We start from the raw sequence: 16,333 nt of genomic DNA on the forward strand, positions 1-16,333 counted from the left end.
ATAATAATAATAATAATAATAATAATAATAATAATAATAATAATAATAATAATAATAATAATAATAATAATAATAATAATAATAATAATAATAATAATAATAATAATAATAATAATAATAATAATAATAATAATAATAATAATAATAATAATAATAATAATAATAATAATAATAATAATAATAATAATAATAATAATAATAATAATAATAATAATAATAATAATAATAATAATAATAATAATAATAATAATAATAATAATAATAATAATAATAATAATAATAATAATAATAATAATAATAATAATAATAATAATAATAATAATAATAATAATAATAATAATAATAATAATAATAATAATAATAATAATAATAATAATAATAATAATAATAATAATAATAATAATAATAATAATAATAATAATAATAATAATAATAATAATAATAATAATAATAATAATAATAATAATAATAATAATAATAATAATAATAATAATAATAATAATAATAATAATAATAATAATAATAATAATAATAATAATAATAATAATAATAATAATAATAATAATAATAATAATAATAATAATAATAATAATAATAATAATAATAATAATAATAATAATAATAATAATAATAATAATAATAATAATAATAATAATAATAATAATAATAATAATAATAATAATAATAATAATAATAATAATAATAATAATAATAATAATAATAATAATAATAATAATAATAATAATAATAATAATAATAATAATAATAATAATAATAATAATAATAATAATAATAATAATAATAATAATAATAATAATAATAATAATAATAATAATAATAATAATAATAATAATAATAATAATAATAATAATAATAATAATAATAATAATAATAATAATAATAATAATAATAATAATAATAATAATAATAATAATAATAATAATAATAATAATAATAATAATAATAATAATAATAATAATAATAATAATAATAATAATAATAATAATAATAATAATAATAATAATAATAATAATAATAATAATAATAATAATAATAATAATAATAATAATAATAATAATAATAATAATAATAATAATAATAATAATAATAATAATAATAATAATAATAATAATAATAATAATAATAATAATAATAATAATAATAATAATAATAATAATAATAATAATAATAATAATAATAATAATAATAATAATAATAATAATAATAATAATAATAATAATAATAATAATAATAATAATAATAATAATAATAATAATAATAATAATAATAATAATAATAATAATAATAATAATAATAATGACACAAGCTCCGCTTCGTCTGATACGGTTCCTCCTCAGAACATTAATGTCAAAGCAGACATTCATGCTGACGCGGAAATAATAAATGCAAATTCAGAAAATGAATCGGGCGAAAAAATTAATAGAAATAAACCAAAAATAATTGCGACATCCAACTCGTCATTTATTTCAAGACTAATTGATTCAATTAAGCCAGACATATTTGATGCTTCTGTGTCTGTTGATACCCTTGCAAGAGCTGCCAGAGTTGAACAAAGGGGCCATCCTTGAATCAGCACTGGGGAACCTAGCCTTGGCGCGTCTGTATTGGCCCATGCTTGGGTCAAGAAAGGTTACTCAATCCTGGCCATTCCAATCATTACCGGAGTCTGGGCCAGGACTGGGTTCTCCTATTTTAGCCATTAAATGGTGACCCAGACGTGGACCAGGATTGGGTAACCTAGCATTGGCCGTTACAATAATTACCCGGGCTTGGGGCGACCAGGTTCTCCTATCTTGGCCACCCAATGGAAACCCACACTTGGGCCAGGACTGGGTAACCTAGCCTTGGCAGTTACAATAATTACCCGGGCTTGGGCCAAGACCGGGTTCTCTTATATTGGCCATTCAATGGTGACTCAGGCTTGAACTAAGGCTGGGTAATCTAGCCTTGGCCGTTACAATGATTAGCCAAGCTTGGGCCAAGACTAGGTTCCCCTGCCTTGATCATTCAATGACAACCCAGACTTGTGCCAAGGTAGGATTATCCATGTTCGGGTATACCTATAGTTTCCCATCCTTGAGCCAGAATTCTAGGTTTTTTATTAATTATCCAATCATCTTATTATTACGGTTATTAAAATTAATAATTATTTATTTTTGAATAAAAATAAGTTTTAATGAATAAATATTTTAAAATCTTGATTAAAATTATTGACAATTAATAATTAATACATTTTTTAATTCGTTATTATTTGCAATCAAGAACCGTAATTTTATAATTATATTTATAAAATTTAATTTAATTAAGAAATAACTCATGAATTTTTATAATAAATATTATTTTTAATAATCGTGGTAGAGTAAGATAATTGAGCTGGGTTCTTCATAAATAATAAATTAAATTCAATAAATTTTATTTTTAAAAATTATGTAATTATAATATAAATAATACGAAATTATTATTTATATTTTTCTTAATCGAAAATATTATTCAAATTGCTCTTTATATTTCATAAAACTGGGTGGTTGTAGTAGAATGAATAAGTAGAACATATAAATGTTTCAATTCAACATTATTAGATTCTTCCAGTAGTTAGCGTTTAGACCTAGCATTCAGAAGGACGACAGTTCACGCCCAGAGCCCAGCAGGATTTTCACCGAGATTTTTTCACGTCATTTACCTCACTTAAATAGTTTAAACGCTAATGATCACAAACTCTAGTACTTAAATAGTAATACAATTTTTTTTTAATTAAATTTATTAATTTTTTCGATGCATGGGCTAGGTCTGGCAACCAAGCATGGACCAGGGCTGGCAACCAGGCTTGTCACGATGATATCATTCTAGACTTCTACCAAGGCTGGAACAAGGCTGGCTTACAAACTTGGCCCAGAGTTCAACATAGTTGAACCAAGCCTGGGCCAAGCCTGGATCCGTCGTACTTTCCTGTCCGGGTAGGTTTTTTAAGCATTTTGAAATCGTTTCAAATTACAACGGATTGGCAGATCAAATTAAAGCATCATACTTAGGAGCTTCTTTGAGTGGAAAAGCTCAAACAATATTAGAAAAATTATCGTCGGACGATTTAAAAAATTATGATAAAATTAAAGAAATTTTAATATCGCGATTTGGAGAATGAAAATTTTCTTATATTCATTTAAATGAATTACAAAATATAAAACGCAAATCTGACGAATCTCTTGACAGCTTAGCTGAAACAATTGATAGACTTACTCGACTCGCATATTCAGACTTATCAAATGATGTAGTTGACCGTCAATCTTCTTAATATTTTATTAGTGAAATATTAGACAGGAAATTGCAATTTACTTTAAGGTCGGAAAAAATTTTTACTTTACATAAAGTTTTAAAAAGAGCTTTAGAACTAGAATCAATTTCAAAATTAATTTATGGAGAAAAGAAAAATAAAATACAATCAATTAAGAATTTTACAGATTCAGATAATTATAAACATTCAGATAATTATAAGTCTAATCTTAAAAGAAGATTAGAAATTGATAATAATGATCCTAATCTTAACCCTACTCCTACGTGTTGGAACTGTGGAAAGAAAGGTCACGTTAAAATAAATTGTAAAAATCCACAAACTTTTAATCAGAATTATCAACTAAATTTTCAAGAAAATAAGAGACTTAGATATAACCAAAATAATTAATTTTTTTTTACTTTACTTTAATGCGATTGGGAGGGTACTTATGGAATTGAAAATAAATTAAATATCGTAGTATATCGAATTGAGAAAATACCAAATGAAAATATAAAATCGTGCATGTAAACGATCTTGCACCATATTGTGATCAATAAGAGAAAATAAAAGGGAAGTCCGGCTGGGACCCTGAACGATCTGAGTGCAGACGTTATAAAGGGTTCTCGGGATTCTGTAGTCAATTGGTAGGACTAGGATATCTCTTTAAAACTGATAGAATTGAAAGATTTATCTGGACGACTTACTAAAGACTGGTATAGTTTGTAAGAGAAGTCTGGCAGTGAAACCTAAATAACCACACTGTAGACTTCGTGAGTTCCCGAGATACTGAAAGTAGTCTGGCCGAGGGCTCGGAACGATCTTGGTGGTAACGTTGTTCGAGGGATTCCCGGGATTCTATTAGGACTGGGAATGTTCTTAGTTCGATTATTAGCTGAGGGAAGTCTGGCTGAGGGCCCTGAACAATTGGTCGTTGTAAGGGGATTCCCGGATTTCCCGATTATTCAGTAATCATTGATGTGTTGGCTCGAGATAACATATCGGCATATAAACTGAATGGATAGAGCGGTAGAACATTGAGCATTTGCGATCTAAATTATTAAATTGATCACGATAATGAAAATTTATAAATTAACAACTAATAAATAACAGGATGTAACGATGAAACATGTTCAAGTATAAAATTTGATAAAATATTGAAGATGCTCGTTTTCTTTCTTTATTATGTCCAGATAATATTTCCAATTTCATTGGAGAAAAAGAAAAGGAGTCCATTCCTAGTCCTTCAAGGAGGAGAGGGAGGAGTTCCTGCTCCCATCCCGTACCTGTTCTCATTCCCATTGAAGATCTATTAATCAAGAGGAGGGTAACGTTTTTAATTTTATCTATTTTGATTCGTTTCAGAGGAAAATAGAGTCACACGCACCGATTAACTTTTTAGCAGAATATTTTATTTTATCTTATCAATTCTTAGCTCAATTAAATTATAGACTATTTTTATCATTTTTATATTATCATTGCGTTAGCCTACATGATTGTTTTTGGGCTATGGTGTTTTTTTCCATGTAGGGTGATAGATAGGGTGTGTTGGGACCATAGCGGAATCGAACCAAAGTTGTAAATGATTTCAATTTCAATTAAGTTTGATTCTTCTAACACAAATTTTACCGGGACGATAATTTTATTGAGAAGGGGGTAGTGTAACGAATGTGAAACTGATGTTTTAAAATATTTGGATAACTAGAAAACAAATGCCTTCTTCTCTTGTTATATAGATGCATGACTAGAGTCAGTCAGTTATATATTGACAGCGTAACAGCATACATCTATATTTAATGAACTATATTTTTTATTGCCTTTCTTTTACTTGTGTCAATTGTGGTGTTGCTATTTCTAATTTAAGTGTGTTATTATTGTAATATAAGTGATATTCATTTAAGATACCAGTCACTATAATTTATATATATATATATATATATCTATAAATATATATATATATATATATATATATATATATATCTATAAATATATATATATATATATATATATATATATATATATATATATATGTATATATATATATATATAGACGTTCTAATTAACAAGTGGTCTAACTCCATTTCAGAAAATCCTCCATTTATGCGAAAAAAAAGCAAGTTAAAAATTTTTTTTCATCTAAAAATCAATTCTATATCTAGTATATGTATAGTATTTTTGTCAAGGTTACCCAAATGATTTTTTCTCTGACTATTGGTATCTGAAAATTGCACACAATCACCTACGAAAAATAATCAGTTAGATACTTTGCTAATTAGAACGTCGATATATATACACATATGCAGGAGAGGGGTCACCGGTGCTATGAACAGCAGTGGAAGTAGTTTGATGCTCGCTACGAGATCGTGCCTACTGGTTGTAGTGTCCCTGGTAAGAAACTTATTTCAGAACTGTTATATTCCAATCTTCGAAGAAATTTCGGCACAAGCACTCCTCTGGTATTTGACAAAGTGACAAGTACCTTTTGTGAAAGTAACATAGTGTATCCTATTTCACATCATTGCATTAGTATTTATTATCAATGTACCCATGAATAACTTTTCTAGAAATTAAACTCGGACTTACAAAAAAAATTTGGGCGTCAGTTGACCCGAAAATGCTATCACATGCTATTGTTTTTTTACGATCTTTTCAATCTCTAACAAGTTACCTGTTATGCTAAAGTTTGAAAATTTAAGAATCGGAAATCATTAATGAAGCGGTTTTTAACATTTAATTCTTGATTATATTTAATAAAATAAGTGTATTGAGACAGAAATCAATGTCAGGGATCAAAATCAAGATTTAAATGAGTTTTGACTCATGTAAGAAACAACAAAATATGAAATATCCCAGAAAAATATTAAAAACTACGTTTTATCGATTTTATTGTTGATAATATGATTTAAACTAAAAACCAAGCTCGATGACATTATATGATCGAAAGAAACCATAAGAAGGATGAGTTGGTATAATTTCAGACACATTTTTGTAGGTTATATTATGATTTATCCGGAAAAAATAACATATAATGTTATTTTTTTAACTTTTCCACGCCGATATCTTTCGAACTAATTAATCGATTTTGACGTTTGAGGTGGCAATCACCGCGTTTTATTGAATTCTTGAGCTGATAAAAATTTGAAATCGATTGCGTCAGTCGTTTCGAAAAAATTGAGAAAGAACCGTTTTTCACCATTTCTTTCTTCAACGAAATCTCGCGAACGAATGAATGGATTTTTATGGTTGAGGCGGTAATCGACGTATTTTATTGAGTTATTTCAAAGATATTTGCAAATAACTGTTTTTTAACATTTCTTTCTCCCGCGATATCTCTCGAAGAAACCAACCGATTGAGATGGCTAAGGTGGCAATCGACGCGTTTTATCAAATTCTAGAGCTGATTATATTTTGAAGTCGATCGTTTGAGTCGTTTCTGAGAAATCACTAAAAAACTAAAAAAAAAAAAATTTTTTTTTTTTTCGTAATTCGCAAATATTTTCGAGTCTATTTGATCAAATGATCTGAAATTTTCAGAAAAGTTGATGGCCAACAAGCTCTTTCAATTGCCACCTCAACCATCCAAATCGATTCATTAGTTCAAAAGTTACAAAGAGTTTACATACACACACACACACACACACATACATACACACACTCGGACATCATTCTGAAAATAATCAGAATAGCTTCCTAGGACCTCAAAACGTCGACATCTGATGAAAACTCGATTTTCGAAAATCGGGGTGAAAACAATAACTTCCCGAAATTTTTGAAAATTGTCGATTTTCTTAGCGGGAAGTTAAAAAAGTTATTTCTAGAAAAAGTATACTCTTTACAGTATGAACAATTGTGTTTTTCATACTTCCCTCCATCATATCTTGAGAACGGTTTTACTGATTCACTTGAAATTTATACACGCTGAAAAAAAATCGGTCTGTCGGTTGACCCTGCGGGCCAGCCCCAAAACTTCCCGCTGTTTTCGACCTCAAAGAGCTCGAAAACATTAGTGTAGATATATTTTCGAGCTCTTCGAGCTCGAAAATGCTATCACATGCAATTGTTTTTTTATGATCTTTTCGAGCTCTAACAAGTTACCTGTTATGCTGAAGTTTGAAAATTTAAAAATCGAAAATCATCAATGAAGCGGTTTTTAAAATTTAGTTCCTGATTTTGTTCAGTAAAATAAGTGTATTGAGGCAGAAATCAATGTCGGGGATCAAAATCAAGATTTAAATAAATTTTGACTCATGTCAGAAACAATAAAATATGAAATATCCGATAAAAATATTAAAAACGACGTTTTATCGATTTTTTTTGTTGATAATATGTTTTAAACTAAAAACCAAGCTCGATGACATTATATGATCGAAAGAAACCATAAAAAAGATGAGTTGGTATGATATCAGGCACATTTTAGTACGTTATATTCTGATTTATCCGGAAAAAATAACATAAAATGTTATTTTTTTAACTTTTCAACGCCGATATCTTTTGAACTAATCAATCGATTTCGATAGTAGACGTTGCAATCGGCGCGTTTTATTGAGTTCTAGAGCTGATTGCGATAGGGAATGATTACCATCGTGTATGTGATAATTATTATCATACGTTTATGTTAACTATTCGTTTCTCGTATGATAACAATTACTTTTACCGATAGTAATAGTTACTATCTAGATCGTAATCTTCTTATGTTTGAAATATTTTTAGCTTTGACTTCTGAAATAGTAATGGTTATCATCACAGATAGGAATGGTTACTATCTAGATACGAATGCTTACCATCTTCGACATAAATATAGTGGCCTTGGCCCAAAGCTTGCGAACCGAGGCTCGTCACTTGAACGTTGGTCGGATCTCGGACCAACTTTGGGAGAACGAGCCTCGGTAGCCCAGTATTGTGCCAAGACCGGCCCCGTTGTCAATATTTTTTTTCCTACAAGGGCGACTTGACTTGAAAACTAATTATAATGACTCGATTAATTTTCTTATGCATAAATTATAACGACTCGATTGAATCAATTTAATATATAAAATAAAATAGACTAACAATAAAATGAACTCACTTCAATTATGTTTACAATCTCCAACCAATCCAAGAGACTCTAACAGATCCCAGTCCTTCTCGTCACCAAACTTCCTCAATCTAATAGACCTCCAGTCCTCCAAAACTCCAAAATCTCCTCAATCCAACTCCAATAAATTCTTCCGATTCAAACTACTCAGTTGCCGAAAATTCAACAGCAGTGATCCCGGGTATGAATAGCGTGTTGGCTTGCCGACTATTGTTGTAAAAGGAAGCCACTTATACTTTCGGCGCAAATCAATATTTGAATTTCATGAATGAACTAAAATTCACCCTGTTTCAACGTACTCTTGAAATATTATTAAATAAATGATAAAAATAAGTCAAGTTCTATCTTTTCATTGGTCGTCGAAAAAAAATCCTCAAAAAAACTCGAAAAACTAATCTATCCGTGGAAAATAATTATACATAGGAATAGGCCATATATAGTCATGTATGACTGTAATTATCATGAAATTTCATTTTACCAATTTGAAAAAAAAAAAGTTTTTTTGTCTCTTAAAATTATTTTTGCGGGGCAGTTATCATCAGATATACTAATAATTTAATTTCTGACCTAACTAGAAATTCTTAATTCACAGAAAAACACGACATTTATCAAGGACCACTGTTCTGCGATTCGAACCCAGGACCCTACGCACGGGAGACCTATGCTTTAACTGCTACACTACACTACCAATTGTGGCTCCTAAGTTTAGTTATTCTATAAAAATATTATTCGGTATCAGCCAGAAATTCCAAAAGTAACCTAAACTTAGGCAATGCCGAAACTTTTCTCATCACAGTAACTTTGGAAATGTTTTGTTATGTCGAGTTTCGGTTTTCCTGATGAGGACGGAACTCGGTACAAACTAGGTTTGTCGTATTCCGGAAATCCTCATTCGGCCTAAATTGGTGATTTGGTTTGCCGCAATAGAATTCTAGTCGGGGCACATTTGAAATACATAGAAAAAAATTATTATTTGTATTATATAAGTAACCATTAATGAATAAAACTTTTTTTGAATGTTAGGTTTTATGATCTTGTAGAAAACTGAATCCCCTAAAAAGAAGGTCCTCAGCGGCATTTGCTAAAATTTTATATAAAAAAGGTTATAGCGGACAAAACTTGAGGGAAAAAATCGATTGTTTGACCGAAAAAAAATTCATTTGTTTTTCATTCATTTATTACCCAGGATTTTTTTTTTCAATTTTGCAATTAAAGCTCTCATAAAAAATGTAATTGTCTACAGAAATGATCCTTAAGGTAGTTGTGGGGTGATGAGCAGTGTCATGAAATTTCAAAATTTAGTATACTTATTAAGAGTATTAAGGGTATTGTCTAGTGGGTCAGTTTTGAAAAATCATTTTTGTTTTTTTTTTTTTTTTACATTTTTTGAATGTATATGTATCCAAGCATATTGTATCAAATTTTTATGAATATCTGATTAGAGTAAGTGTATTTTTCTAAGTCCAAAAGTCAACAGCCACGATTTTACACATACATCAAATATGTAAACCGCCACAGCATGGACATATTAAAAGAGAGCAGAACGGAAAGAAAGAAGGCCAAATAAGAAGCAAACAAAAATTTCGAACAAGAACAAGGCACTTTCTACGGTGCAGGCATCGCAGATTGAATTTTGGTAAGATTTTTTTTTATTATTTAATAAATAACTTTAACCGCGTTTATCTCAAAACTAGGTTTTCACCGATGCCATTCACGATTTCTCCGAAATCCGTGGGCTGATCCGTCCGAAATTTTAACCACATATTCTACACATAAGTACTTGAAGGGTAGACTAAAATCATGTTAAAACTTTGATTTTAACTAATAATTTTTTTCAAATAACAGCGAAAAAATGACGCTTATTTCAACTTTTTTTGTTTTTGTTAATTAAAATCAGTAGAAATAGTCTAAAATTAAGATTGCTAGTCTATATCGTAGTCATTGTCATACCGAATCTAAAATACTTTGTTTTTTTTTGTTTCCGATAAGCCGTTGCTGAGATATCGTGATTGAGCCAACCTGCCTTTAAATTATGGCGTTCCGTTAGAGTACACGTATGAACATCCTTATAAAAATAAATAAAAAAACTTTTTTTACTTCCCGCTAAGAAAATTGAAAATTTTCAAAACTTCGGAAAGTTATTGGTTTCAGTCTGATTTTAAAAACCACCTCAACCGTCTCAATCGGTCAATTCATTCGAGAGATATCGTTGGAGAAAAAATGGTAAAAAACGTTGTATCTATATCGTGTAAGTATGTCGTGATACGAGCGAGTCTGATGATTTTTGAGCAGTCACTTCCAATGACTTACATAAAGAAGAAAATATTAGTTTTGAGTAATATTGTTTAGTAATTACGATGTTATTCAATGAAAAAAAAAAACAGATAAAGATTTTACATTTATTATTCCGTTGAAGATATCTCACGAACGGATTATCTGATTGGGACGTTTTTGGCTGCAATTGAATGCTTTTATCAAGTTCTAGAGCTAAGCAAATTTGGAAATCGATCGATTTGATAGTTTCGAAATATTCATGAAAAACGAAAAAAAAAAATTATTTTTTTAATTCTTTCGTCGACGATATCTCTCAAACGGAGTATCCGATTGAGACGGATGATGTAGCAATCGGCGCGTCTTATTGAATTTTACTGATTTGTAAAAAAACGGTTTTCTACTATTTCTTTCGACGATATTTTTTGAACGGATTATTCGATTAAGACGTTCTTGGTGGCAATCAAAAGCTTTTATCGACTTCTAGTGCTGATTAGATTTTTGAATTTATCAATCCGACAATTTTTAAAATATTTAAAAAAACGAAAAAAAAATTTTTTTTTCGTATTTCTTAAATAAGGTAAAGTACCCAGTAGTTGAACAGGTTTTAAAGTAAAACGTATTTGACCTTACTTTTAATATATAAAGTTGTAATTGTTAGTTCAAATTCGTGATTTTCATAAAAATATAAATAATTTTGAATCGATTGAAGCACAAAATAACGCAGATAATTGAATATTTATATTTTGATAACGTTTTTAAGATCGACTATGAAAGGAGTAGTTGTTGAACAATCAACTTTGACAAGCCGCAGTAGTTGAACACTCCAGGAGTAGTAGTTGAACTAATAAAATATATGGCAACCAGGCACACCAAAATTTTTCAACGTTCTATGGAAATATCAAAAGAATTATAACATATTATTAAATAATATTAAAAATAATACTGTGAATACTTAATATGATCATTTAAAAATGAGAACTATTTGTATCAAATTATTTAATTACATTTTTTATTACTAATGAATTTATTCATTTAATATTTAACAAACTTGATTGTAAATTTTACCAATTGTAACGGATTATTTTTTATTAAAAAATAAATGTTACACGGAAAGAAAATTATGGGAAGTGTTCCTATGCATTATGGGATTAGTTCCCATAATGGTATAGGAACTGTAGCCATACTATTATAGGGATGGTTCCTATACATTATGGGAACCATCCCTATATTAGTCTGGGTACAATTCCCCTAGCGAATTCGGTCATACTTGAAAAATACTGAAAATATCCACTGAATTTTAGCCCAGTTTCGGTCATTTTTCGGTAATATACCAAAAAACAACCCAAATTATTCCTAAATAATGCCTCTATTTTGGGTATGTTTGTGAACTTTATATACCTAAAAAATACTATAATTTTTTTTCTTAAATATTAAATTTAGCAGATTCAAATTTTAATATATTAACTAATAAATCAATTTAATACTAAAAGTAAGAAATTAATAGGAGAGAAATAAAATACATGTTTATTCAAATTTTGAAATTTTTAATAAATTATAAATTCGTTATTTTATTAGATTTTTTTTAGAACAATGAAAATGAAAAGGTTTTTGATTTTATTAATAAAAAACATAAAAATAATTTCCAATTATTTTTGAATAAATTTCGCTCTTCGCTGTCTGTTAGAAAATATTACAGACCTCTCGTTTAGTTTTTTTCGTGCAAATCGATCGTTTTTAATAAAATCTGTGACCCATTGATAGATATTATGTTTAAGGTTATGTTTCTTAGTATGCTTCAAAAATCTTGTTCTTTGTAGAGCCTGTTCACTTCCATTATTTTTTATTAGTTGACCCAATTATTTATAACTTACACTAACAGCGCCAGTAAAACAATTCAGAATAAAAAGTTTTTATTAAATGTAATTAAATCTTTCCATTCTAAAAAATGTGAGTGTATAAGCTGTCTCTAGAGAAATACATAATATTGTATATGAATAGTTGGTGCAACAGGATTCAAGCTGAATAGTAAAATGACATTTCATTTATAAACGCCATCTATACGATATTTCACAAATAATGATTTTTTTCAGTATAGTTTGGGTATGAAAAGTTCACAAACATACCCAATATTTACGTTAATTTCAGTATTATTTCGGTATGATTAAGGCATTATTCGTAAAACGTACCCAAATGTTATCAAATGTATACTATGTCTAAAACACACTCAAAATATACCCAAACTTTCGGTATGATCGAATTCGCTAGGGTCCCATACCATTATGGGAACCATTCCCATAATGGTATGGGAATAGTTCCTGTACCAATATGGGAACCATTCCCATAATATTATAGGAATGATTCCCATAATGATATTGGAAATATTCCAATTGCATTATGGGAACCATTCCTATAATATTATGGGAATCGTTCCGATACTATTATAGGAACCATTCCTATAATGTTTTATGAATTGTTACTATAATTTATGGGAATGGATCGTATAATTTACAGGAATGGTTCCTATATATTATGGGAATGATTCCCATAATGTTATAGGAAGTCTTCCTGTAAGTTATAGGAACCATTACTATAATTATAGTGACCATTCCTATAATGGTATGAGTAGCATTCCCATAATTATAGGCACTATTTATATAATTATGGGAAACATTCCTATAATAATAAGAACTGCTTCCATAATTTATGGTCGTAATTCCTATACTGGAATAGGAAAGAATTTCACATAATTATGGGAACCATCCCAATAATTTTCTTTCCATGTATTCATAATTTTCATCTTACCCATATATTGTGAACTTTTTTTGGTTAGAAAATAATAAAAATTTATTTTGATGAGATAGATACGTTTTCACATGAAATCACTTAAAATTATTACACAAATTGTTGATGAATCACTCATACTTTATTTTCGTATATTTTTTTTAACAAATAAATAATTAAATTTAATTATTTGTTATTGCACTAGAATACATTTCACATTGTTCACCTACTGCTGCTATGAAAATTACATAGGCCCAATACTTGAACATGTAATACCATCTTGTTCAAGTTTTGGGTACCGCTTTGAACATTAGGAGGTATAGTTAGATGCTAAAATTTAATATAAAAACTTTAGTTCATGTCTTTGCAAAAAATATATAGTATTTAGAAAAGACTATTTCATTGGGTGGTACAATTTTGTTTACTTAAAATGATGATATGTCTTTTTTTTACTGATTGTTCAGCTTACAGTATAGCATCTTTTTCATGCAAAAAATAACATCTATCGGCTATTCTCGACATGTCAACTTTAAAGTTAAAAAATATATAATTTTTTTTTATTTATAATTGGAACAACTTACATAAATCAATTACTGTACCATTAAATAATTATAACATGCGCATATTACTCATAATATATATACGGATTTTGTACAATAACAATTCTAAAAGTCTGTTCAACTACTGGTCCCATTTTTAGAAGTGTTCAAGTACTGGGTACTTTACCTTATCTCAGAGTCTATTTGACTAAATGATCTAAAATATTCTGCACAGAAAAAAAAAATCTTGACTAGAGAAAATTTTTCTTCAAGCAAGAAATTTTTCAGCGGGTGGAATGAAAACCGGAAATTCCTTGAACGAAGTGAAATAATTTCTTGAATTTTAAAACTTGAATTAGGAAAAAAATTCTTAAGCCAATACATATTTCATACTTGGTCCAATAATAGAATTACTTGTTTTAAAAACTTGCTTTTCTTATTATAATAAACATTTTTCTTAACCTAACTATGTTACTTACTTAAACCAAGAAATAAAAATATTTAGTTCAAGAAAGTTATACACTTAATTTAAGAACTATGATGTTTCGAAACAATAAACGGTACGAACTCGAACTAAAAATAAAGGGAGTTCGTTTAAAAAATTTAAACTCTTAGTTTAAGTATAGTGTACTTTCTCTGACCAATCACACGAAAAATCTCAAACCAAGATTACTAGTCTCAAGCCAAGAAAGTTTTCTTTTGGATTCACTCGTAGGTGCTCCCTCCTTCGCACCTCAAAGAATGAATACTTCCCACTCTCTCTCTTTCTCAAACTATCACAGCAAATAATTTTTTGAGTCCATATTATTATTTTAAATAAATGAAAAATTAAATAGCTAAATTATTTTATTATCATAAATTAATTAATTAATGTAATTGAACAATATGGAATAAATTCTCAATTTTTTTGGTAGTTAAATTTTTTTTTTTTTAAACTTTCTATTTTAATATTGAAATTTATTTATGAACGATTCATACGATCCGTTCAGTATTTCGGTAAAATATCGGAACTAACATTTTTCTAAATTATTGGCGATAATATTTGTAATATTAATTCTGTGTTTAGGATTTAAAAATGTAACTGATCATAAGGCCAGTGAGGCCCAGTATATGTGGGCAAAGTAAACGTAGCCTGTCAAAGGCTGAGATAGCTTAGTTGGTAAAGCTCTCGCGTGACGCCGAATCGATCAGGGTTCGATTCCATCGTTAAGCGAAAGTGTTTTTTCTCAATTTGTGATAAGTTTTTAACTTATTGCGAATCTTGCCTATTCCTTATAAATACTTCTGATAAAGTATTTATTTGCTTCACGGCATTGTTTGTAATATTTAAACAAAAAAAAATTGTTCAATCAAAAAATTTAAAAAAAAATAAAATTTTTTTAGCTCGATAAATTTATTTGCTCAATTAAAGAAATTAATTTCTTAGCTGAAAAATTTTTTTTTGTCGCAAACAAAAAAAAATTTCTTGGCCCAAGAAAGTTTGTTCTTGGTTTAAGAATTTTTTTTTGAATTTAGATAAGAAAAAAATTTCTCGAGTTAAAAACAAATTTTCTTGGCCCAAGAGAGTTTGTTCTTGGTTTCAAACATTATTTTTCATGGTTTAAAAACTTTTTCGTTTTAGCTCAAGGCATTTTTTTTTTGACTCAAAAATGTAACAATCTTTAGCCAAGAAAAAATTTTTTGAATTGAAAAAAAAATCTTCTCGAACAAAAAAAAAATTTTTGGGACCAAGAAAGTTTTTTCTTGGTTTAAACAATTTATGTTTCAGACTAAGAAAGTTATGTCTTCCGCGAAGGAAATAATTTCTTGATCCAAATAATTTTTTACTTCAGTAAAGTAATAAATTTCGCTTTGGTTCAAGAAAAAAATTTCGAAGACATTTTATTTCTTGGTTTAAGATTTCCTTTTTTTCTGTGTGGAAATAAAAATTTAGAAGGAATCTTTCAAATACCGTTAGAACCATCTAAATCGGTTCATCCTTTAAAAAAATATGAAAGGTTTACATCCACACACACACACATACACAAACACACACACACACACACACACAAACACACACACACAGATTTCGCTCTGAAAATGTCAGAATAGCATCCTAGCATCTTCAAACATCGACATATGATAAAAACACGATTTTTGAAAATAGGGGTGAAACCAATAACTTTCCGAATTTTTTGAAAATCGTCGATTTTTTCAGCAGGGAGTTAAAAATGGTCCACTTAATTCACTCTTAACTGTTTTAGGGGGAAATTAATAAATGGATTTTTTTTTTATTGATAATATGTAAAAAATTCCGTAGATCACGAAAATAATAATAAAGAAGCTCAATTCTGCCGCGTTTAAAAAAAAACATAATAACTAAAAATTAACAAGTGTATT

The sequence above is a fragment of the Microplitis demolitor genome, chromosome 8, assembly GCF_026212275.2.
Source record: "Microplitis demolitor isolate Queensland-Clemson2020A chromosome 8, iyMicDemo2.1a, whole genome shotgun sequence".
In the NCBI taxonomy this organism is placed as follows: domain Eukaryota; kingdom Metazoa; phylum Arthropoda; class Insecta; order Hymenoptera; family Braconidae; genus Microplitis; species Microplitis demolitor.